This window comes from Camelus ferus, chromosome 11 (genome assembly GCF_009834535.1).
Source record: "Camelus ferus isolate YT-003-E chromosome 11, BCGSAC_Cfer_1.0, whole genome shotgun sequence".
Taxonomy (NCBI): Eukaryota; Metazoa; Chordata; class Mammalia; order Artiodactyla; family Camelidae; genus Camelus; species Camelus ferus.
This window is the reverse complement of record NC_045706.1, coordinates 60,748,631-60,775,235: the sequence shown is the minus strand read 5'-3', so window position 1 is coordinate 60,775,235 and position 26,605 is coordinate 60,748,631. Positions and strand designations below refer to the sequence as shown.

Below are 26,605 nucleotides of genomic sequence, written 5' to 3'. Positions count from 1 at the left end.
AAAACCCCTAAACAATGGGGTTCAAAGAGCTTCTGGGTTGGTAAGCACATCAAGGTTCTGAGGAGGGCACATCAGTGCCTGGAGAGGGCATGGAAACTGCACACTCCTTGCCCCCATGCCTTGCCCTATGTATCTCTTCCATCTGGCTGTTCTGAGTTTCACCCTTTATAATAAACCAGTAACAGTAGATAAGAGTCCTTCTCTGAGTTCTGAGAGCCATTTCTAGCAAATTATCAAATCTGAGAGGAGGGACTGTAAGAAACTAACCCCCTTCACCCCTGACCTCAACTTCATAGCCATTTGGTCAAAAGTATGGGTGGCCAAGACTTGGAACTGGCATCAGAAGTGGGGGTACTCTTGTGGGACTGATCCCTTGACCTGTGGGATCTGCACTAACTCCTATCGTTAGTGTCCGAGTTGAACTATAGGATGACCACTTCGTGTCCAGAGAGTTGGTGAACTGGTTGGTATATGGAAAAAATCCACATATTTGGTGTCAGAAGTGTTGTGTAGTTTAAAAGCTCAGAATAAAGGTTTGGCAGATGTAAGTATATTAAGGATCTTGAGATGCGACTGTCCAGGATTATCCAGGTGGACCCTAAACACCATCACAAATGTCCATATAACAGAGGTAGATCAGACACAGAAAAAGAGGAAGCAATGTGACTATAGAGCCAGTGATTAGAGTGGGGTGGCCACAAGTCAAGGAATGGTGGCAGCCACCAGAAGCAGGAAGAGTCTCTGGAGGGAGCACCGTCCTGTCAAAACCTTGATTTCAGCCTAGTAATACTAATTTCAGACATCTGACCTCCAGACCTATGAGAGAATATAAATTTCTACTGGTTTAAGCCACTAAGCTTGTGGTATTAAAGCAGCCATAGAAAACTAACACAATGTAGCTTCTTTAATAATTCACTGTCCCAGTGTACAGAAATCAGTTCTTTGGCTTCTTGAATGATTCATTATCCTCTGTACCTGGACATTAAAAAGGAGAATTCCTCAAAGGCTAGGCATTCTCTTTTCTTTCCGTATTCCTTTGTTTCAGTTAGTTTCATCCACATCCACAGCAATTACCACATCAATACAAGAGATCCAAATGTGGATTTTCAACTCTGATTTTGCCTCTCATTTCATGGTATTTCCATTTGAATGTTCCAAAGTCATCTCCAATTCAACATCTCCAAAACCCAAACCTGGCCCCCTTCTAGTATTCCTAGTCTCAGCACCTGGTACTCTACTCTCCAGCCACTACATTAACTTTCCTCCATTCCTTGGAACATGCAAGGCCCTCTCTTGATAGCTTCTGCATAAGCTTCCTCTCAGCTTAGACTGCTCTGAACAAGTCCTTTTCAACCTACTTCCTTCTCCTTACTACTGAGTTCCTGCTCATCTATCAAATCTCAAATTCCAGTTCAGCTGTCACCTTCTCAGAACTTCCCCTGACTCTTCAATCTAAACTGGGGGTCCTTATACACTTTTATGATGCCATGTTCTTCTCACTGTATTTATCAAAGTTCTACCTGTTCATTTATTTTTGCGATTAATCCCCTTCACTAGACTATAAACTCCAAGAAGGTAGGGAATGGTTGTTTTATTCACTCTATATTCTAAAAACCTAAGCATAGTGCCTGGCATATAGGAAATACCAGATAATATTTGCCAAGTGAACAAATGAAAAATGAAAACTATTACTTCAAGCGCTAATGTCCTAGAAACCACCTAACCTTTCTTCCTTTACAGTTGGCCCTCCATATCTGCAGATGCAGAACTCATGGAAACAGAGGGCTGACTGTTCTGTGCCATTTTATACAAGGGACCCGAGCAACCACAGATTTTGGTATCCATGGGAGATCCCTGAAGATACTAAGGGATGACAAATTTTTACATTTTGTTACCAAGACTATTACTATGTTTTAACTCAGATCCACAGCTATTTAGATTTTCCTAAGGAAAGAAAAAATGTATCACTGTCCAATATTACCCATTATGTATTAAATGGGGTTCACTTCCTTTAAAATAATAGTTCCTGAAACAACTCCAAAAATAAAAATTAAAAAAGCTGACTTCTGCCTCTGGCATGGTGGAGTACTGGGATCAGATTTACCCTCTTTCAGTAACTAAAAAGTGGAGAAAACGTGATACTGCTATCAGACACCAGATAAGAGAGATTAGGTCTTCAATCCCTAAGGGGGAAAAAAGGAAAACAAATAAATTAAGCCTTATAGTTTCTCTGCTGTCCTGCCCGGGGCCTTTCCAGACCACTGTGTAGAAACGGCCACACTAAATGGAGCACAGCAGCCTTGCTGAGTTGAGAAGCTAGATCAGGAAGGCAAAGGTGACCGAAATCTTGAGGGCAGAGTAGACAGAAGAGAGCCACTCAGAGAAAGTGCTCCAGCAATGAGCATGGGAGTCCTTTTCTGTCTTTAGCCAAATGCTAATCTACACATGCATAAGGCAAAACTCCCAAAGTCTGAGGCAAAGGACAACTGCCAGGGAGCTGTAAGATAAACAATTTCCACAATTTATTCTGAAACAAGGATAAAAATTACCACAGACTTCTCTGAAATTGTCAAGTCAGAGACAGGAAGCTACAACTTTAAAGTGCTGAAAGACAAAAATGTACTTACATATCATATGCACAGAAATGCGTATCATTTGTCTTTTTCACTCTCATCCTCTTACAAAATGCACAAGAGTTTTCCAGAGTCTAAGAAACCTATGATACCACAACAGATTATATTGTTTTTTTCTTTTGGAAAATAGTTAATTTTTATTAAAAAGTTATTTACGTTAACTTGTAATTGGTTTATTATTTTGTAAATGAATTGATGCTTTTTAAAGTTATTAATTTTAATTTTTAATAAGGTAAATTTGATAGCTATAGCCCACATAAAGAAAACCTGTTTAAGATCTTCAATAATTTTTACGTAAATATATTCCAAGATTTAAACAGTTTGAGAATGACTGCTTTAGGCCTAGTGGAGTCATCAAATTAGTGTTTCCCTGTGATGCCACAGAGCTTGTGGGAAAGTTTTTCATTATAAATTCAGTTTCTCTAATATATACACAGCTTTCTTGTTTTGTCAGTCTGGAGAATGCATTATCTTTAAAGGAATTTGTCTTTTTTTCTTATTAAGTTGTATGAACTGTTTATATATTCTGGAAATTAAGCCCTTGTCAGTCTCATCTTTTGCAAATATTTCCTCCCATTCTGTAGATTGTCTTTTTGTTTTGCTTATGGATTCCTTTGCTGTGCAAAAGCTTATAAGTTTAATTAGGTCCCATTTGTGTATTTCTGCTTTTACTTCTATTGCCCAATCCAAAAATGGGCAGAAGACCTAAACAATCAATTCTGCAATGAAGACATACAAATGACCAACAGGCACAAGAAAAAATGTTTAATATCGCTAATTATCAGAGAAATGCAAATCAGAACTACAATGAGGTATCATCTCGCACACGTCAGAATGGCCATCATTCAAAAGTCCACAAACGATACATGCTGGAGAGGATGTAGAGAAGAGGTAACACTATACTATTGGTGGGAAGGTAGTTTGGTGCAGCCACTACTGAAAACAGTATAGAGATTCCTCAAAAAATTAAAAATAGACTTACTATATGATCCAGCAATCCCATTCCTGGGCATATATCCAGAGGGAACTTTAATTCGAAAAGATACATGCACCCCAATGTTCACAGCAGCACTATTCACAACAGCCAAGACATGAAAACAACCTAAATGTCCATCAACAGATGACTGGATAAAGAAGTGGTATATTTATACGATGGAATACTACTTGGCCATAAAAAAGAATAAAATAATGCCATTTGAAACAGCATGGATGTCCCTGGAGAATGTCATGCTAAGTGAAGTAAGCCAGAAAGAGAAAGAAGAATGCCATATGCTATCACTTATATGTGGAATCTAAAAAAAAAAAAACAAAAATAAACAACTTATTTATAAAACAGAAATAGATTCACAGACACAGAAAACAAACTTATGGTTACCAGCGGGGAAAGGGGGTGGGCAGGGATAAATTGGGAGTTTGAGATTTCAGATACTAGCTACTATATATAAAATAGATAAACAAGTTTCTACCATATTGCACAGGGAACTATATTCAGTATCTTGTAGTAACCTATAATGAAAAAGAATATGAAAACGAATATATGTATGTATATGTATGACTGAACTACTATACTGTACATCAGAAATTGATACAACATTGTGAAATAATTAGACTCCAATTAAAAAAAAAGAACTTGTCCATTTCACCTAAATTATTATTGTTAAATAATTGTTTATAATAGTCCTTTAGGATATGTTATGATATCCCTCTTTTACTCTAGATATTGATAATCTGTGATTCCTTTCTTTTTATATTGTTTAGTCTGACTACAGATAACAATTTTATTGATTTTTTCCTCCCAAATATTAATTGTATAAATTTTGACCCTCCAATACATGACACAATTGGGGTTTTGGTGATGGCCTTCGAGTTCTCATAATACCCAATGGCAATGGTGGTATAATCAAATATATAAACATTTAGAAGATTTGCAGACCTCATTCAACCAGTATTTTCCAAATTATCAATGCATGAGCAAAAAATTCATTTAAATGCAAGATAGATCAATGGATTTTAATACAACAGAGCAAGAAAATTTTATTTATATGGTTTCAGATTTCACACTGCAGTTAAATTGTTGAATTTTGGTGCAGTATAAAAGAGGAAGATCTAAATTACCTGTTTAATGAGACAGGAAGTAAACACAAGCACTTCTGTTGTATACTGAAAAATAACTGTTACCTGAAAAAAAAAAGCACCTGTGCAACTATTTGAGCTGTGAGCCACTTTTCCATGGATCACTACCATTTTTACTTGAAAGAAATGGACGAACTATTATTTGGACTAGAGTATCCAGAAGACGTTCTCTTGAAAATGAACAGAGTGCTTATTACTTCAAGGAAAACAAATGACAGTATTTACCACCAATGATAAAATTCAAACCTTCAGAGAGGAGGGTATGGCTCAGTTGTGGAGTGTTTGCTCTAGCATGTATGAGGTCCTGGGTTCAATCTCCAGTACCTCTATTAAAATAAATAAATAAACATATACCTAATTACCTCTCCCCTAAAAAAAAACCAACTTTCAAATTCAAATTAAAATTTTGGAAAACTTCTACCTGTTCCTGGGAGCCTTGGCAGCTTCCCAAGATTCTTCCAGTAAGACAGGCAGTGATACTAACAAATTTTTTTTTTTTGTATTATATAATGTGGCAGTTTGAACTTTTTGGTTTCAAGACTACTTAAACCCTTTAAAATTATTGAGGATCCCATAGAACTTTTATTTTGGGGGGTTGAATCTATCAGCGTTTACTATATTAAACATTAAACTGAGCATTTAAATTTTTAAAACGTATTTTAAAATGACAATAATGAACCTATTACATGTTAATATAACTAGTATTTTGATGGAAAATAACTATTTTTAAAAAAACTCTAGTGAGAAGAGTGCCTCTGTTTTACATTTTTACAAATCTGTTTTCCTGTCTGGGTTAATTTCAGACAGCTCTATTCTCTTATGAACTTCTAACACTTTGTTACCACATCACAGGTAAGGTCACATGGCCTCTGAAAAACTCTTGAGAATAAGCGTGAAAAAGGCAAACAGCATGTTAGTATTGCTATGAAAACAGTCTGACTTCATGGAACTCTTACAATGCCTTCCTATATTTTCCATTAATAAAGTTAAGAGATGGCTAAGGTATAGAAACTAATGTTGTAAATCTCTTCTTCAATAAAAATTCTTACTCTGTTAAGGGCATATTTCTTTTAAGCAAAACATATTTCTTTAGGCTCTACCCCTAATCAAATCAAAGCAGTTATCACTACTCTAGTCTCCAAATAATACATACTAACTACTTTTGGATGGCTTACAAACGTATACATGCATGTGTGAGCCCATGTGTATAAACATATATAATCTCTCTCTCACATGCACAAAATACATGGAAAGAAATACACCAAAATAATACTAGCAATATTATTGTAATTTTGATCTTTATTTTTCCCAATATTCTATACGTGTATGCATTTGATTTTTTAAAAAATAAACAAAAAAATGCTTCCCACTACTCTCTTCCTCTCATTAGCAGTGGATAATATTCTTTTCAATGGGAGTGTGCTCTGACCTTAAGGAACCAGCAGGCCTTAGTATTTACAAGGAGGGAGAGAATAAGAAGAAAAGGATTCCAGGAAATAGAATGCAGTGGACTCCATGTTAACCTATCAAAGGATGGAACTTAGAATTCTGATCTAAGAACCTAGGATTTCCACTAAATTACGTTCTTCTTATAAAATAATCATCCCTATACAGTGCCAGCAGGAACTATGTACATCAATAAATTCATTACAAATATTTATCTCTCTGTACCTTCTGAAGTGTTCTCACTTACTCTCTTTTGATTTTATAACACCACAAAATACAGTACTTTAAAATTCATACTCTAAATGGATTTAATAAACTTTAAAAAAAATGAGACCTCAATCTTTTTGGACCTTATCACTATTCATGAAAATGTTTGTCTCTTGGACAAAAATAATTGCAGCAAAGGGCCAATAACTCAGAGCAATGCAATACAAAGCTTTGAATTCTTCTAATTAGGGATCTCAAAACTCTATTACTTAAATAACTGGTGCCTGCACACCAAGGCATTATGGTAGTACAAGTGCCACCCATTATGCTGTAATTAACATGAGAAGAAGGGGAACATGGTGCTGAATCACAAACAACTCTTCTGCTTAACTAGTGGAGGAAAGGCAGCACAAAGCAGTGACTGAAGCTCAGACTCTGGAGCAGATTGTCTGGATTCAGATTCTGGCCCCATCATCCTGGGCAATTTACTTAAGTTCACCTGCCTCAATTCCCCCATTAGTAAAATGGAGGAGAGAGTAGAATAATAAATAATACAACCTACAAGGTTGTTAGAAGGATTAAATTGTGGGTTTATATTTGTAAAGTGCTGGCACACAGTAAATATTTGTTAAAGAAAAAGTAACAAACCCCTGAAGTTCAAACACTTTAAAATTAATGATGAAATAATTGTAGAGATGCAGAAAAGCCAAATCAGATCATTCAGAATACTGTATACTCAATTTTCTAGCTCCTTAAAAGGGTATAGCAGTATGGTGTTCAATTATCTCTCATACAGCAGGAGTCCAAACTGCCAAAGGACAAATCACCTTCAGAGACCTCATAGAAGACTATGGCTCTATGTTTATGTCCAGATAAACTGAACCGAAAAATGTTCTGTTTTTGAAGTAAGGAAGGATACCCTGAGTACTAGCATTGACAGGAGGCCTCAGCTGTTCTACAGACTACCAGAAAAAAGCAAAAAGGCAGATCCTGTGAGGCATATCGGTTCAAAACTTGAATGAAAGAAATGAACAATCATATAAAATTAAGACGGAAACTAATTTTCTAAAGAAATGGAGTGTTCCAGGTTGAGGCAGGATAAGTTCAAGCTGAAACACAGACATCGTATTTGGCCAGGAAGCCGGGAAGCACTCAATGGACATTCAGGTCAGATCAAACTGTCAGAGTAGTCACCTAAAGAAATTCCCACTGGCCAAATCTGGGACAATTTGAGTATTAAAGAGAATACTGACACCTAAAACAAGCAAAAGAAAAAATAACAAGGATCAGAGCAGAAATCAATAGAATTGAAAATAAGACAACAGAGGAAAAAACTCAACAAAAACCAAAGCTGTTTTTTTTGAAAATATAAACAAAATCGATAAACACATAGCTAGATTAAGAAAGGAAAAAAGAGAGAAGACACAAATTACTAATATAAAAAATGTAAGAGGGATCATCTACTAATTGCATATACATTAAAAGGATAATAAAGGACTATTATGAAAAACTCTGTACCCACAAATTTGATAACTGAAGTGAAATGGACCAATTCTGTGAAAGACATAATCTACCAAAATTCCTATAAAGAGAAATGGATAATCCGAATAGGTCTACACCTATTAAAGAAACTGAATCAGTAGTTATTAAACATCAATTAAAAACACCAAGACCAAATGGTTCACTTTTAAGTGAACATTTAAGAGAAAAAAAAAATCAATTGTCTATAATCTCTTTCAGAAAACAGAAGCATAGGAAACACTCCCTAACTTATTCTATGAGGGCAGCATTATCCTAATACCAAATCAGATACATTACAAGAAAACTATAGAGCAATATCTCTTACGAACACAGATGCAAAATTCTCAACAAAATATCTGTAATCAAATCTAACAATGAATAAAAAGAATTCTATACCACATCAAAGGGGGATTTATTTCAGGAATGCAAAGCTGGTTCTAAAATCTATAAATGCAACACATCACACCAAGAGGCTAAAGAAGAAACATCATATGATCATATCAATGGAAGAAGAAAAAGCATCTGATGAAATCTAATACCCATTCATGATAAAAACTCTCAGAAAACTATCTACCCCCTCCCCCTCAAAACACCCCCTATAGTTAACACACTTAATTGTAAGAAACTGGTTACTTTCCCTCTAAGTTCAGGAACAAGGTAATAACATGTCCTCTTTCACCACTCCTATTCCATATCATACTGGAAGTTCTAGCTATTCCAATATGACAACAAAAGAAAATAAAGGGTATAGAGATTGTGAAAGAAGTAAAATTGTTTGTTTGCAGATGACATGATTATATATGTAGAATTTTCCAAAGAATGGACAGAAAAACCTCCTTGTTGATAACAGCTGTTTCCACTTGGGTATGGATTAATAACTCTGATACTGCTATACACATATACATACTGGAATTGAACAATTAAGTGAATGGATGGTATATGGTGGGAGGCAGGTATCTCACTAGGAAATTCAGTGACCAATAAGGGGAGGATGCCAGAATGATTTATGTAGTAATGGATTAGAATGGAAGACAGTAAGAATTCATGTGTGCTTTAATATAGACACAGATGGTTACACACAAAAATATTTGTAGACATGTATATAGACACATATTTATATACATGTGGGTTAATATATACATATTCATTTCTTTGCTCTGCCTGCCAAGAGTGCCTAAAAGAAACCACATTCCAGAAACAATAAGCACATCTAGCACCTCCATCTTGGTTTCTAACACCATTCTCCAATAAAAGAACACAGGGCTCCTTGGAGAAATGGCTAATTCTAGGTCTGGGGCAGAAAATGTACAAGATGAGCTTGGAGCATCTTGTAGTGCCAGAAAGTAAGGATGTCCTCAGAAACAAATAACACCAACTCTGATGTAGGTATGTCAAAGGGGCACAGGAGCCAACTAAAAGATCTCTTAATAGCCAAAGGTGGAACAATCTGAACAAAATAAAATAAAGTAGTACTGGATTACAACCCAAGGTTTAAAGTAAGTATTCATACATCCATAGTGATATTAATGATGGAATAAATTAATAAATGGGAAAAGAGAGAGAGTTCTCATGCAGGATTCCAAATAATTAATACATTCTACTCTCAAGGAGGGAGCATTTAACTCCTCATTCTTCAAGTGTAGGCTGCACACAGTGACTTCTTCCAAACAGTACAGTAGGGAAAGGGGTTAGAGGAGAGATCTGACAAATACTATCTCAGCCAGGTGATCAATGTCAACATCAACAGTTGTGAATTATGGTATGCACTCTTGACATTACATGATGAAAATGGCACTTTACCTTTGTGATCTTCCTCCCCCAAATCCATAACCCTAGTCTAAATATAAGAAAAACATCAAATTCCAATAAAGAGGCATCCCACAAAATGCCTGTACGGTGCTCCTCAAAACTGTGAGGGTCACTAAAAATCTCAAGAAATGTCTGAAAAACTCAAAGCCAAGAAGATTCTGAGGAAACATGACAACTAAATGTAATGAGGTATCTTGGATGGGATACGTGAAAGAGAAAAAGGACATTAGGTAAAAGCCAAGGAAAGTGGAGAAAACTATGGACTTTAGCCAATAATAATTCATCAATATTAGTTCACTAATTATAACAAATGTACCATACTAATGTAGGCTACTGATAACAGAAGAAACTGGGTACAGAGTATATAGGAACTCTCTGTAACATATTATCATTTTTTTTGTAAACCTGAAATTTGTAAAAAATAAAGTCTACTTTAAAAAGGGACAGTGACTAAATAATGATAACCACCCCTCAAACAAAAATCTCTGTAATACCAAGAGAGAGAGAAAGAGAAATAAAATTTTTTGACATCTTTGGAGATGACCAGTCACCCATTTTCAGAGTTGAAATTGAGTTCAGAGTTTCAGAGCTGAAAGAATTCTCAGAGTTAGAGTTGATACATCAAAGGAAAATAAGCATTTCCCTCATTTTTTCAGGAAGGACTGTAGTTTAATCTCAGTTGACATGGGAGAGGTCTTTTATAGGGAGGACTGTTAGCTGATAGATCCAGAAGGATGACAGGGTTAGAAAAGCACCACTTTACAAGCCCAAATGAATTAACTGGTTTAGACAAGGTTTATCAACATATGCTAAAAACATCAGGTAAAAGGCTGCTGGGAACAGAATATTTGCAGGGAACTAAAATATCACCTCACCGATCAACTGCTGATTGCAAAGTGGGGGAACCATCTTTATTATGGACAGATCTAGTGAATACCACTTTAACCAAATGATCACATTTCAGGTAGATAACCTGATGTGGTATGCCTTGTATCATGAATCAACATAACATACATAGAGTATCTAAGCCCCAAAACCTAAATATAATGCAACCTTTAGTTCCAACCCTCTGTTCTTAGGAAACACAGTGGCTAGAGAGAAAAGTTAAAGACCACAAGGAAACAATCAGACAAATCAAGAATGAGGGAACATTCTATAAAATGACCAGTCTGATCTCTTCAAGAAGCTACCATTGTGGGGTAGAAAAGTGGAGGTGGGAGCAACAGTAGTAAATTAAAAGTGACTAAAGTAACAACAATCAAATGTAATGCATGAACTTTGATTGAATTCTGGCTCAGGAAAACCCACTACAAACAACTGGAAAAACTTGAATACAGACTAAACATTAAGGGTTTTCCCTCCACCAAAGATGACATTTATAAGAGAATGTGTTTAACTTTAGGAGATGCTTTAGGGGTCAAAAGCAGCCAAAAAAAAAAAAAAGCTCTATTAAGAGAGAAATAAACAAATATAACAAAATGTTAACTATCGTATCCAAGTGGTAGTATACAGGTGTCAATTGTCCTATTCTTTTCATTTGTCTGTTATGTTTGAACATTCTTAATAAAAGCTGAGGGTGATGTGGAAGAATACAGTCATTAAAAAAAAAAAAAAAAAAAAAAAAGCTGGCTAAATGATCAGTTGCAAACCACCGGAAGACAGTAATAGCAATTTCTTCGGACAGGTATAGCAAGGAAACACAGGTTTTAAACCAGTCCCTATGACACATACACTACATACATAAACACTAGAAAAGGAGGGGCATGAAAGAGATAGAATCAGTTTAAGAAACAATTCCTATCTTCTAAAGTTTAAAATATCAACCAAAACTCTACTGATAAAATCACCTAAGACTGAACACCTCCAATATCCCATTTTTTTAAGAAGAAAAAAGGGACTAAAAAAGAGAGAGCTCCCTCTTCAACTACAATGGTTGAAGAGTGATAAAAGTTTTGTAACTTTGAAATTTTAGAAATATATGAGTGAGTTGGAGGATGAAGAACATAAAGAACTCATGAAGACCATAAATTAATTTACATACATAAAAATACATGTGAAGATAGAACACGAAATCAAAATCAGCAACATTTCATGTCTTATATTAATAATGGGTTTCATAGAATTAAATTCTCTCTGCAACCTCTTACTTTACTAGTGCCTGTGCTGTAGGCATATACCGCTACAACCATTAAGTCCGGTCCCAACGTCAACCCCTCCATATAATGACTTAAAAAGTTATCCTGGGGTTTCTCTGTGGGACAAATTCTAAAATTTTACTCAATATAACCGAGTAGATACTTCTTATTGCCTCCTCCACACTATCTAGGATTCTCCAGCCTTACAACTATGACAATATCTTGCCAACAAATATATGTATGCCTGCCATTTCTCATTCCTGATCGACATGAAAATGTTACCTTATCTTTAACCCCCCCAAACTTTGCAAAAATGTCATTTTCAACTGCCATTTGTTTACCTTTTTCTACTCTTAATCTTATTTTCCTTTCTCTAATAATTGCTATAATGTATATACAATGAATATATATTGTATATATAATGACAATGGTACTCAAACTCTCACTTTGAGAAAAAACTAAAACCATATACAACATTCCCTTATAATGGTTAACTAGGTACTTCAGACCAATTCTTATACTGAGAGCAAAGGAAAAACCTGGACATCCCCTTTCCCCAAGCAAAATTAGAAAAACAAACATAAAATACCTCTTTGAAGGCATCAGACTGCTAAAAGGGCAGTAAAAAAAGCATGGAGGCTAAGATCTGGGAGAGTAAGGACATCATCAGAGGTGAGCCAAACATCTGGGGGCCATTTTCTCAGGAAGCATCTGCCAATTCCGTAAGGGTGGCTGAGAAGCCGAGCTAAACTTGCCAGATTTGCAAGGCTGGTGGGGATCAGGTGTTAATTATTAGAGGTAAGGAACCAACAAAGTACAGGGATAGAGAAACAGGGGGCTGATAACATCCCTGGTTTTATGTTGAGACCCCAAAGGATCATATCCTAGGATTAAAGAAAAAAGAAAATAGATCAGCCTTTGCAGACTCTGGAGAGCTCAGCTTTGAAACACTTTAGTCTCTGACTGGATTAAGATGATCCTTAAATTATCTCTATAATTTTTCATACATAATGTCTTAATTAAAAAATCCAGGTATAGGAGACTAAGACAGTATGCTAAAAAATTAAGTGACACAAAAGCCTACAGGAAAACACTTACAGAGGATCAAGATAATAGTTATCCAATACAGACATGCTTAATATATTCCTTTTTTTCTTTTTTTAACCAAGAGCCATGAAAGACTGGCCCTGTTTCAAAATTTCAAATCATACTTTATTTCCTAATCCTTAAATTCGATCTGATTGATTTTTGAGGAATTCCCACAGCTGTTCTAAAGCCTCCTTTGGTCCACATACATCCAAAAAGAACACAACACCCACTAAAGTAAGAAAAATCAGTCCTCCAATCTAAAAGGAATTCACATGCCCACAGACAGGCCCTCGAACTCGCTCTACTGGTACAATCCCCAAGAGGAAGCACATCCCCATTAAGTTGCCACCAGAGAGTGAACTGTTGCAGGAAGCCACCATAACTCAAATGACAAGTTTTCAAGCATTTTACATCACAACCATTACATATACACCTCTGTGTGTATCTATATGTAATGAATTGAAACACAAATTTCAAAAAGCAATTCTTAGCTCCAGTAAGCAAGATAGAGTGATTGACAGAAGGATAGACATGTAGATTAATGGAGTAAAACTGAGAGTCCAAGGGGGATAAAACCCATTAAAAACAAACAAGAATGGTAAGAGAGTTCAATAAGAAAGCACAGTACAGTTGACTCTTGAACCGCCCGTGCAATTGAAAATCTAGGATTACATTTATGGTCGGCCCTCTTTAATCCACATCCACATCCTTGGATTCAACCAACTTTGGATCATGTAGTACTGCAGTATGTATTTGTTGAAAAAAATATGCATATAAATGGACTTACACAGTTCAAACCTAGGTTGTTCAAGGGTCAATAGTATTTTCAACCAATAGTGCTGGGACAACTATATACCCATATGCAAAAGAATGAAGTCAGGTCCCTTCTCACATCACACACAGATTAACTCAAAATGAATCACAGACTTAAATATAAGAGCTAAAACTATAAAACTCTTCACGATATCTTTACAAGTTATCTTCACAATCTTCAGTTAGGCAGTGATCTCGAAGATACAACACCAAAAGCACAAGCAACAAAGAAAAAATAGATGAACTGGATTTCAATAAAATTAAAATCTTTAGTGCTCCAAATGATAACATTAAGAAACTGAAAAGACAACCCCCAAAATAGGAGAAAATATTTCTGAAATACTTGATAAGTTCTTGTATCTAGACTATATAAAGAATACTTACACCACAATAAAAAGATAAATAACCCAATTTTTAAAATGAGCAAAGGGTTTGAATGAATATTTCTCCTAACATATACAAAGCACGTGAAAGATGACCAATATCATTAGCCATTAGAGAAATGGGAATCAAAATTACAGTAAGATACCACTTCAAACCCATTAAGGATGGCTGTATCAACAGACAGACAATAACAAAAGCATCAACAGGATGTAGACAAACTGGAACCTTTCATACCTTGCTGGTGGATATGTAAAATGATGCCGCCACCCTGAAGAACAGTTTGGCAGTTCCTCAACATGTTAAACGTGGGATTACCCACGTGACCAGCAATTCCAATCCTAGTGATATACCCAAGAGGACTGAAAACATACATCAAACAGGAACTTGTGCCTGAATGTTCAGCATTACTTATTATAGCCAAATGCCCATCAACTGAAGAGTGGATAAATAACATGGGCTATATCTATACAAACGAATATTAATTATATCATAGAAAGTAATAAAGTACTGATACATGCTACAAGATGAATGAATCTTGAAAACATTACGCTAAGTGAAATAAGCAGTCACAAAAGATCACATATACATCCTATATGATGCCCAGAAAAGGCAAATCTATGATAGAGACAAAGCAGAAGATCAGTAGTTACTTGGGGCTGGGGCTGGGACTGGGGCAGGGTTTATGGGTGTAGGTGTGTGTATGTGCACATGAAGGAATGGGAAGTAGAGTTGTTAGAAACTCTAACAAGCAGAGTTTCTTTTGGGAGTGACAAAAAATGTCCTAAAATTAATTTGTGGTGATAGCTGCATTACTCCATGAATATATGAGAAAGACTTTGAACTGTATTCTTCAAATAGGTGAACTGTAATGATATGGGAATTAAATCTCAATAAAGATGTTAAAAAATTTTAGCGCCTTGTTACTTGTGATACACTGTGATATTTTCCATTGCATTTCATTTAAAAATGTAATCTCTTAAATTCATTCTACAATCCACAAATGGGCCATGACAGGCAATTTAAAAAAACACTGCCACAGAGTCCTCTAACAGTACAGCTGGCCACCTTCTCCCACCTATGAGCAGGATTAATCCCCTCAAACCTCACATCCCAGAAAAAGTCCCACTCTTCCTGGTCATCTATTATTTTCTGAGTTGTCATTGCCACACTGCTATGTATATCCTCATTTTCCCCAATTCCACAACCCCCCCCTAAATACTTTACTGGGCCTTCTGAAATTCCTAATTTGTGACAAGCAAACAGCCAATTTATGTTACCTTTACTATTCCTTATCATTGTCTACCCTCCCTCCAATTCTCCCTCACTGAGGACATTAGCAACTGGTACATAGTAGGTACCCTTACTCTGAGCTTCACCATTTACTAACTTCATCATTCATGCAGACTGACTGACATCTTTAATACTTCAGCCCTTTAATTCATTGCCCTCCTCATTTCCACAGATTTTCTCTTCTATTCCACCTCAGGAGCCCACTCCCAAGGCTACCCTAGATATTATCATTGTCAGAAGTTGTTATATCTCTGTCTGTCATTATCTCTATTTCAAGCATCCTACCTGACCACCACATTCAATCCTTCTGGTTCTCTTACTTCATCCAACCACCACCCGCAACAATTCTAATTGAAATTTCCAATACATTGATGCTACCCCTTCCTTACTATCCGTCCTGACTTCACTTCCTTTCTTGTCCATGTTAGATTTCATGATTCATTACCACCCCTCTAAGCATTCCCTTTAAAAAGCCCTAATTTCCCTTGTTCCCTTTCCTTTTATTTTAAATTTTTAATATAAAATATTCTTAAAGTATAGTTAATTTACAATATTATGTTAGTTTCAGGTGTGCAGCATGGTAATTCAGAATTTTTAAAGATTATACTCCATTAAAAGTTATTATAAGATAATGGCTATAATTCCCTGTGCTACGTAAGATATCCTTCTTGCTTATCTATTTTATACACAGAAGTTTTTAATCTCTTAAATCCCATACCCTTGTCTCGCCCCTCTGCCTTTCCTTCCCCGCCACTGGTAACCACTAGTTTGTTTTCTATATCTGAGAGTCTGTTTCTGTTTTGCTATATATACTCATTTGTTTTTTTCACATGTAAGTGATATCACACAGTATTTGTCTTTCTCTGACTTATTTCACTAAGCATAATATTCTCTAGTTCCATTTATGTTGCTGAATGGCAGAATTTCATTCTTTTATGCTGATCTAGTTTTATGTGTCAACTTGGCTACAGTTCTTCTATTCAATCAAATACTAATCTAAGTGTTGCTGTGAAGGTATTTTATAGATATGGTTAACATCCACAATCAGTTGACTTTAAGCAGAGGAGATTATCCTCAATAGTGTTGGTGAGCCTCATCCAATCAGTTGAAAGGCCTTAAGAGCACAACTGAGGTTTTCCTGAGGAAGACAAAATTCTGCTTCAAGACTGCAGCATCAGTTCCTGTCCAAGAGTTTCTTGCCAGCCTGCCCTACAGATTTCCAACTTGTCAGCACCCATAATTGTGTAAGCAAATGCCTTGAAATTTCTTTATATACACATATGTACATACATATTTCCTAGTGATTCTGTTTCTCTGGAGACTCTGACTGATACACTTGACAAAACCTCACCCCAGAGAAACTGAAACATTTGTCTTATCTTTGCTTATATTTAACCAGTTAAATAATGCTGGGTGGGGGAAAAAAATCACAAAACCAGGCTAACAGATACCACTTTAAATTCAAGACTTTCTAATGCTTAAATGGTCAATCAATACTTCTTAAAAAACTGTTTTAAACACCCCCATTCCCCTCCCACCTCATACCAATGAGAAAACAGAAAGCAGGAGAGAAGATGAAAGCCAAGAAGATAAACTTTCATCTTTCAGCAACCAAATTTCCTTGGAAGAACACACAGCTTTTCTGCATTCCCTATTTGATGCAAGACATCTTTCTAACAAAGGCCAATCTCTCTACTAGTGCTCTCCACCTCCTTTCCCACATATTCTCCTTTTTATTCACTGAACCCTACATTTTTCTTTACCTACCAACCTACTTCTCTGTTCCACTTCATTAGAGAAATACCATCTGCAAATTCTCATATAATCTGGAATTAGGGAAAGATTTGCTAATCTTTCCCTAATTAGAAGTCAACAACCAGAAGGACTGGGAAGCTTAACTACTGAGGAAAAAAAAATTTCAGCATGACAAAACCATCACAAGCAAATTTAAAAAGCAAACAGTAAACTAGAAAAAGTATTTCCAAAAAAATAGCACAGAGCTATTTTCCCTAAATATAAATCCTACAAATCTAAAAAACAAAACAAAACAAAAAAAACAAAACAGTAACAAAGCAACAGAAAAATAGGCAAAGGTATGGATAGTTCACAATAAAAATACCAACAGTCCTTAAAAGACAAAAGATGTTTAACCTCATTCATACTGGTAATGAGAAAAGCAGCAGGCATCCTTACACAGTGCTGGTGGAATGTTGGAACAATCTCTACAGATAGCACTTAGGCAATATCTATCAAAATTATAAATGCACATACACTCTGACCTAGCAATTCCACTTCCGGAAGTGTATCCTACACATTTCTATACAAGGGGGAAATTATGTATGCACAAAGTAATCCGTTGCACCATGGTTTTTGATAGCAAAAGACTGAAAACAACCTAAATGTACCTCAAAAAGGGGCTACATAAGAATGTTACACCTGTATAATGGTATTACTGATTAAATTTTTGAGTCTTCCCAAAATTCTTATATTGAAGCCCTGACCCCTAGGTAATAACCTAGGTAATCAGGTTTATAAGAGGTCATGATAGAGCCCCTATAATGGGATTAGTGTCATAAAAAGAGGAAGAGAGAGCAGAGCACTCTTTCTCCATATGAAGTCACAGTGAGAAAGTGACATCTGAAAGTCAGAAGAGTCCTCACCAGGAACCAAATCTCCTGGCACCTTGATCTTAAACTTTCCAGCCTCTAGAGCTGTGAAAAATAAATGTCTGTTTTTCAAGCCACCCAGTCTATGGTATTTTGTTATAGCAGCCCAAGCTAAGACAAATGGTATACCATGAAGGTGTTTAAAAAAAAAAAAAAGAATAAACATGCTATTTATGTACTAATAAGACTAATATGAAATCATCTCTAGGCTATACTGTTAAGTTAAAAACAAAAGGTGAAAGATAATGTGCATGGTATGCAACTTAAAGAAAAAACAGGGGAGGCACAGGACATATACACATAAGATACACAATCCTTCACTGTCAGTTCTGAAATCCATAAAGCTTTGAGAAATACAAGTTTATTGTAAATTTAGTACAAACCTATTTGGTGTCAAACCTGACCAAAAATTCCATAAGACAATCTGCAATTTTTATTTATCCTTGCTGTACTATATTTATGCTTTCAATACAGAAATCTTAATGTGTTTGATTATAGGATGTAACTCCTCCTCCTGCTAGGGTTTCTGGATAGTAGAGTAGATGCGCTACATTACCTTTCTACAGTCCCCTCATCCCCCACCCCCCAAAAAACCCAAAACTTAATTCTGAAATACTTCTGGACCAAAGGTTTTGGAAAGGAATTATACATCTGTATTTACTTGCACACACATAAACTATCTTTGAAAGGAAACTTAACACTGTTTCCATGCAAAGGAATGAGGTGGCTGGGCTGCACAGGGTACAAAGGAAATTTTTCACTGTATACCTTTTTAAATCTTTGAAATCTGAATCAGTAAATATACCACTTAGTCAAAAGATAAATAAAATGTAAATAAAATAAAATCACTGAAAATTTAAAATTTTTAACAGAACAGACAAAGCAAGATGCTTTGGTTTTTTATTTAACTGAAAACTGACCCTTTCTTAAATCACAGGGAAATCTGTACAGTGATGGCTTTCCTTTATCTCACTTTTGGTTGACCCAAATGGCATCTGAGAGAGAATCCCCCTCTCAGGAGCAAGGCAGAGAATGGTGTACTTCCATTCCCATTAACAGCTTTTAGGAAATAGCAACCTCCCAATGTTTTTGATACATCATGCCAAGCAAAGCACGTGTGCTTGACTGTTTTTCTCTTCTAGTGTCCCCAGAAATATGATGGGGCTTAGGCCTCTCAGCAACAGGAAGCAGTGAAGCTCACACTTCTCAATATCAGAGAAAGGCTTAAGAAAGTGCTCCCAGCAAAAATTTTGCCTTCGGTTTTCAGAAAGCTTCAACATAGTAGAGTGGGAGGACTCCAGTTAATATTTGACTAGCATCTTTTCTACTACCTGATTTTCATACTTTTCATACACTTATTTTGATACCCTGTTGTGTTTTCCAAAATGGATCTGAGATGACTATAAGGTTTGCATTTTCTTCTGACTTAGATTTTGACTAATCTGTACCACACTCTCAACTTTAACCAGAAATGAGGAGAGACGACATCTTGCTTTCTGTGGTTTATCTAGTGAGCATTACTTTAAAAGGCAGAGCTAGAAATGTATATGGTTCAGAAGTCCCCAAATGCCCCAACATCCGGCTCTAAGCCTGATAACTAAAGAAATTCCCAATGAAATGCCTAACAATACTTGGTTTCTTGTATTAGGACATAAATGCACTTATGTTTGTTCTTATCTCCCATCAAGTTATACTCAGTGAAAATAGAGCCTGACTTCTACTTCCTGTGGCCCCCATATCACTTAATACCTGTTTTGGTATAGAGTGGTTTCTCAATAAATACTACCTGTGCAAAACCAGCATCATCTCCTAGTTGCTGTCCTCAAGGAGGAGCAAGAAATTTAATGTACCAATATAACCACAGAAACACTACTCAGAAAACTTAGAAAAACACAGAAAAGAAAGATAATAATTCCTAATGCTACTTAATAATCTCTAGAAAATGCTTAATGAACTGTTGTGGTTACCTGATCTCTAACAAATCTGCAGTCTTCACGTAGTCAAAGATCTCAGTAAGATCAAATTTAAAAGATATGACAGTATTCCATTTTCTTCAAATGTGGGTACATGATAAAGCTATTCTCAGCTCTTGGATTCCCATTCCCTTAGATATCTGCCAAACTAAACCTAGGAAAGCTCAGGCAATTCTCTGCAATGGGAAAGGTAAATGCGGCAAAACAACATTGTATCAGAGAATGTGGTAAATTTTCCCTTTAGTATTTGCTTTTGGAACATTTCCCACTTTTTAGGCAGAGAGGATTACTAGTCCAAATGTTAAAATCATTTCAGTCAATTCAGATTAGATAAGACGATCAAATTTTAACTAAACCCCCAGAGATGCAGAGGGAAAGAAAAAAAAACTAATGTATTCTGGAGAATTTGAATGTATACTGTACATCAAAGTGGTTTTAAATTTACTTGGCATTTAGCATTTGTTCCAAGTTAAAAAAAAAAAGTAAGTGACAACAATAGCTAAAATTTCTTTAATACATACATTTAGTGTTCCAGGTACTGTACATGCAGTACCTTGATATAAACCTCACAGCCCTATGAGAGTATGTGCTATCATCACTCTCATCTGATAGATAATAAAACAGGCCCAAAGATGTTACATAACCAGAACGAGCCTATGCCATATAGTTAGGTAAATTTGGAGCATGGATTGAACTCAAGGCTGACCCTAAAGTCCATGCTAGCAACTTTAACTACTAAGTTTGGGCACCTTAACTTTCTAAAGAATTGGCAGATTTTAACCAAACCTAATGCACTACCAAAGAGGAACAGGAGACACAGACATATATTTGTGCTATATTTGCTATATCTGTGATATAATCCACCACCCTGAAAAAGAATGGCAATTAGTAAGTTTTCTAAAAGTCTTTATACACATATATACTCACATATAATTTTAAAAACTAGATTTCAATGAAATTTGGCCTGCCCAGAGAATTGGGATAGGCTTTTGTGCATTTGGGGGAAGCCCTCTCATAATCTTTTAGAAGAACATAAATTCACTCTTTAGATATGCCTTAAGTTCCATCCCTGATCATAAGCTTCCTGAGGCTAATATACTCTTCATTTTCACATTTTCCACTAAGTCTCTGAGAGCACTAAGTTTCGTTAGTAAGTATGGCTTTGTGTAATGAATAAAATCTACCATCCAAAGAACTCATGTTAACTTACAGTGAAGCTTTTTATTTGATTTGTAAGTATAGGTATTACAGAAAATATCTGACTTAATTTTCTCTGCTTCTGTAAATTATAAAAATCTAATTTTCATTTGCTGTTCTTGACACAGGATTCTGCTATCACCCAAGAAGAACTCTTTTTACCCCAGTATGTTTTCTGAAGAACCACCTATCTGAGGAATAATCTATTAAAAAATTTAAAAAGAGAGTTCCAAAAGCCTTTACAGTTCTAAATCCAAAAAGGTAAGCCACTTGTCTATGGCTTTAGAGCTTGTTGATGACAAAGTCCAGATGACAGCAATGAGAAGTGAACCCACGTCTGATTCCTGGATAGGTCTATTTCCACCTATTACCCTGAAATGACAGGACAGTTTATCTTAATACTCCTGTCACCTTTTAGATAATAAAAGTTTGTTGACTCAGAACTCATTTCTGAAATCAAAGTTCAAGTTAATCCACATTAGAAGCAAGAAGACGAAGCTGCTGAATGTTCATGTAAGGAGCTCATGACTAAGACAATAAGCATCACAGCTCACAGAAACAGGCAAATGATTCATATCTAAAGCTATGTGGCTATAATGACTTCCTTGCACTACATGAATCAGAATGGCTACTATCCATACCACTGACCTGACCAGAGACCTCTAGAGAGCTGGCATCTTAGTATCAGGCATTATTTTATACACGTGCAACAAAGCATCTCAACTATCTAGATGACTCAAATATGTCAAAATGGAACTCACTGACAAAGTGAGACAGTAAGAATCAGGTGTCTATTCAACAACCTCTTAATTGCCACTAGGATAGTTTGTGACTAGTGACTTAACAAATTATTTCAAGTTGTTTCACTGAGGATGAATATCATCACAAAGTTATTTCCATAATATTAGGCATCGAGCAAATATTTAAGATTCTAACTTCATTAATTTCGGTAAAATTTATTCTTAAACTAATTTCCTCTCCCAGTGGCTTTTCTCCCAGGATTTAAAGGAATATGAAGGCTATCGCTTCCTAGTCTGCCAGGACACTTAAAGGGAGCTCTTTTCAAACTCATTAATGGAATATGCTTACTAAAAGAATCAGTGCTACCTTTTCCTTTAAAGATAATGTAGAGTGGAATGGGGGGGTGACTGCTAATGGGTGTGGGATTTCTTCTTGGAGTGATGAAAATGTCCTGGAATTAGATAGTGGTGATCAGTGCATAACTTTGTGACTATATTAAAAACCACTGATGCACACTCTAAAAGGGTAAATTTATAGTATGTGAATAATGTCTTGAAAAAGCTGTTATTTTTGAAAACCAACAGAATTTAGAAAACAAAGCAAAAAAAAAAAAAAAAAAACCCCTCTGGTTTGATATGTATATACAGCCTGACTGAAAATTTGTATCAGTAACTCTTACTGGAATCTCACATACCTTAACTAGGTAGAGCAATAAAAGTTTAGTATCTCGAGATTTTCATCCCTTATCTTAATAATGTATTATTTTATTTCTTTATTTGTACTCTAAATCAGAGAATGATAAGCTCACCTGAAATTCTTTCACATCCAAAACAAATGCTAAAACATACTAAGCAGTGAGTAGAAAAGAGATGTAATGTGGATAAATTAGTATTATTTTGAGTTTTAGGCCCACATGCCTCACCAACAGTATTAGTAAAGGAAGAATTTAAAATTAAACATTTCTAACAAACACTTCTAAAATGTTATTAGAAAATAAACATTTCTAATAAAACTTTCACGCCATTTATTTCCTTTGTTCTAACTTTTCCACTTAAAGGAGTATTCAGAAACTTTTCAAGTAATATTCACAAAAGGACAAATGCAATTATTTTAGACCCCTATTGAAGTATCATTCTGTGTGCGTGTCTCTGTATGTATATAAGTCACACAGAGACACACACACATATAGAAAAAATTTTAGACAAGGTTTAATTTTAGGATAGTCAATGATTTAGAAGTGATAGGAAAAAAACCGATATTGAAGTGGTTCAAAAGCAGCTACTCTCAAGACCGATAATACGAACTGATCATTTAGCGGCAGGGAAGACAGTTTGCATGAGGCTTCCAAAACCTTACAGAGAACATCAAATGCTTTTTCTTTTTCTTTTTTTTTTTTTTTAATAAAGGCCTGAGTTCAAATATTATCAATCGTAAAGAACTTTTCATCCATCTGATTTTTACTGAACACAGCATATTCCAGACTAGGTGCTGGAGACACAGATCCAAGACAAACTTGTCCTCAAGGAAGTCCCATTTTGATTGCTTGTTTATGTCAGGTACACGAAACATGTTCACTTATAGCATCTGATCCCCTAGGCTTAACCCACAGCAGGAGATTCTGAAGTAAACATTACAAATGACTGTAAAGAAATATATAAAAGCTGTTGCACGTTTAGATCAAATTTAACTCTATTTACTAATATGTGTAACATTACACTAGAAGTTCCAGGTGCACTACTAAAAAACAGTAAAATGACACAGAGTGTAAATATACCTTCGTTAACACACATAATTTATACAATCGTCTTACTTAAAGATACATCTACCTTATTTCAGTCAAAGTATCTTCGTTCATTAAAGGATGTTTCTCTTTACCCTCAAACTCTGGGTATAGTACTGAACAGTTGCTGAATGAATGAATGAATGAAATAAACAGATGTTCTAATTACCAAGGAGGTACTCGCTTAATGCTTATCTCAAAACACAATGGACTGACAGACCAGAATTCAATTGGAAAGATCACTGAATCTCAGAGGTAAAAATAGTAACCATTGGACATTGATACCGTGCAGTCAACGTGTTATTAAGTTCACAGTAAACATATGATGGGAAACTTTCAGAAATTAAAATGAAACATGTTCATCACAATACTTTAAAATAGACTTGGTTCCACCACCTAAGGGTTGGGAACACAAACGCAAGACAAAGAGACGGGAGAGTAGGGTGAAACAGTCAAAAGGTCACCATCGAGTGACCCTCAAGAGAAATGCGCGCTGACCACTGAAGCTCGCGCCGAGCTTGACGGACACCTCCCGTCGAAGCCACGGGCCCCGGCTCTCCCTCGCGGCCCGGAGCTGAAGGCCACCCGAGCCCCTTTCGACGCCGCCGCCTGCGTTTGCCCAGAACATTAGCACAAAGAAACCACCGAGAAACAAAACACCGTCCCGGTGGGCGCCGGGCAGGCTTCGAGACCCGGCGATCAGAACGCTCTCCGCTGCTCCCCGCCGCCGGGAGAGGTAGCCAGGACGCGGCGGACCGCCAGGGCACCTCAGTCCCGACCTTCCCCGAAGTGTTTCAGAACTTGCCACCCGCCCCCCGCTCCATTTTCCCCTCCCGACGTGGACGCGGGACCCGCGCAAGGAGGGCGCGCGAGGACCGACGGGCGGAGCTGGGGCGACGGGCGCGGGGGGGTGGCGGCCAGGGCGCGCCGGAGTCCTGCAGCCCCACGCCCCCTGGCCTTCCCCCGCTTCCCCGGCCGCTATTGTTCCCGCGCCGCCCCCGCCGGCCGCGCGCCCCCCGCCTGCCGCGCGCTCCCGGCCCCACTCCCGGGAGGGGGTCACGGCTGAGGAGAGGCGGCGGCGGTGGCGGCGGCACAATAACATAAACACTGCGGGGCCGCCGGCCGCCCCGGCCCTGCGGCACCCGCCGCACTCACCCGGCAGTGCAGCGAACGACGACAGGAAAGCCCGGCGGCGGGGACCGGCGCCGTCCCGGCGGTGGCCGCGGCCGTTACCCAGCCTTGCTCGCGGCTCCGCACTCCGGGCCGCGTCGTCCGGCCTCCGCCGCTCCGCTGAGTAACAGGGACGCGGGCCGTCACCGCGCACGCCCGCCCACGTCATCGCGCAGGGCCCCGCCCCCGCGCTTTGAGAGCGGCCCGAGGGGCGGGGCAGCCCCGGGGCCCGGATTGTGGGGGCGGGCCCTCAGTCCGGAGGCGGGGCTACTTTAGGGGACCGGTAGGATTTGCTGGGGTCGCCCGAAGGCGCAGCTGCCAGGAGAGCCTCTGAGAGCCGCGTGTGAGGGGCGTGGCGGGGAGCCGAAGGGGTGGGGCCCTCCTCCTGGCACGTGGCGGTGTGTGGCCTGAGCGCCCCGTTTGTGTATAAGGGCGGTCAGCTAGTCCGCGCCAAAGCCTCAGGGGCTCCTCTCCCCAGGATTTAAAGGTCAGGTGCACTTAGATCAGACCCCCCCGGGGAGCAGGCACCCCGGCCAGGGCACACACCTGAGAGACGAAGAACTCTTTACTTTGACCGGCAGTGCGTTCCAGTCTGAGGACACCTGCTCCGGGCCCAGCAATCCACAAGCTAGTAGTCTCTTCAACCGCCTGGTAAAAGCTGCCTCCTGTTTTCCCGAAATCCACTTCCTACAAGATTCCATGCATTACCCTATTTGTCTCTGGGCCCCACAAGGCGTGTAGATGTTAGTTATAGAAGTGACAAATTGGCAAGCCCTTAAATATCCAGCAATGAGTGGAAAGATGTCTAAATTACATACATGCTTGCAATAGAATCCATTTTAGCAATTTAAATGCCATTTGATCAAGAAATTCTTAACAACATAGGAAAATGTTCATTATACATCATTAAAAGAGAAGCAAGACTATATATAGTCTATATGTAGAGAATGATCCTACTTATGTATTATGTATACATAGAAAGAGCCTGGAAAGAAACGTGCCGAATTATTTTAACGGTAGTTCATCATTGGACTGTGACTAGGTTCTCTTTTATACTTTGAGTATTTTTCCGTAGTTTACAAACTATATTCATCATCAGAAAAAGTGTATTACTTTAATAATGAATTATCCATATTTGTTGAGTAAATGAGTGAATTCAGATAGGCTATCTTCCACATCATGTCCAGTGATTCTGAAATGAAACATAAATGTGAACATTCATTCATTCTCTCCCCAATTCCTCCTTTCTTCTCAGGCTTCTTTATTTCCTTCCTTCCCTTATTTCTCAGATAAATATGTATTACATGTCCATTCTGTGCCAGGTACTGTGTTAGCACTGGCAATACGATGAAGCTTACAGATTTAATCACTATAATATAGAAATAATAACAGTAAACCTACAAAATGATCACCACATTATAATACAAACTGATATGGATACCCAGTGTTATGGAACTAATTGATGGAATTAAGAAAGGCAGGAAAGCCTTCCTTGGGGAAATGCCTCTTGAACTGAGAATAGATTTAACTAGGCAGAAAATATTTCAGACAGACGTAACAGTGTGCAAGGGTCCTGTGGTAATGTGGAGCATGGCAGATTAGAGAAATTGAGGACAGA

General features: G+C 37.5%; 1 protein-coding gene across 3 annotated transcripts in view; it reads right to left on the bottom strand.

Annotated features, from left to right (window-relative positions):
- Nucleotides 1-25,139, bottom strand: part of MAPK8 (mitogen-activated protein kinase 8) — a 92,251-nt gene extending 67,112 nt beyond the window's left edge. Inside the window, exon 1 of one of the 3 annotated variants that reach the window (XM_032491658.1) lies at nt 24,973-25,139. The gene's annotated coding sequence lies outside the window, so the exon portion shown is untranslated. The remainder of the gene's footprint in view (nt 1-24,972) is intronic. The other 2 variants (XM_032491657.1, XM_032491659.1) reach the window with 2 other exon arrangements.
- Between the last annotated feature and the right edge of the window lie 1,466 nt (nt 25,140-26,605).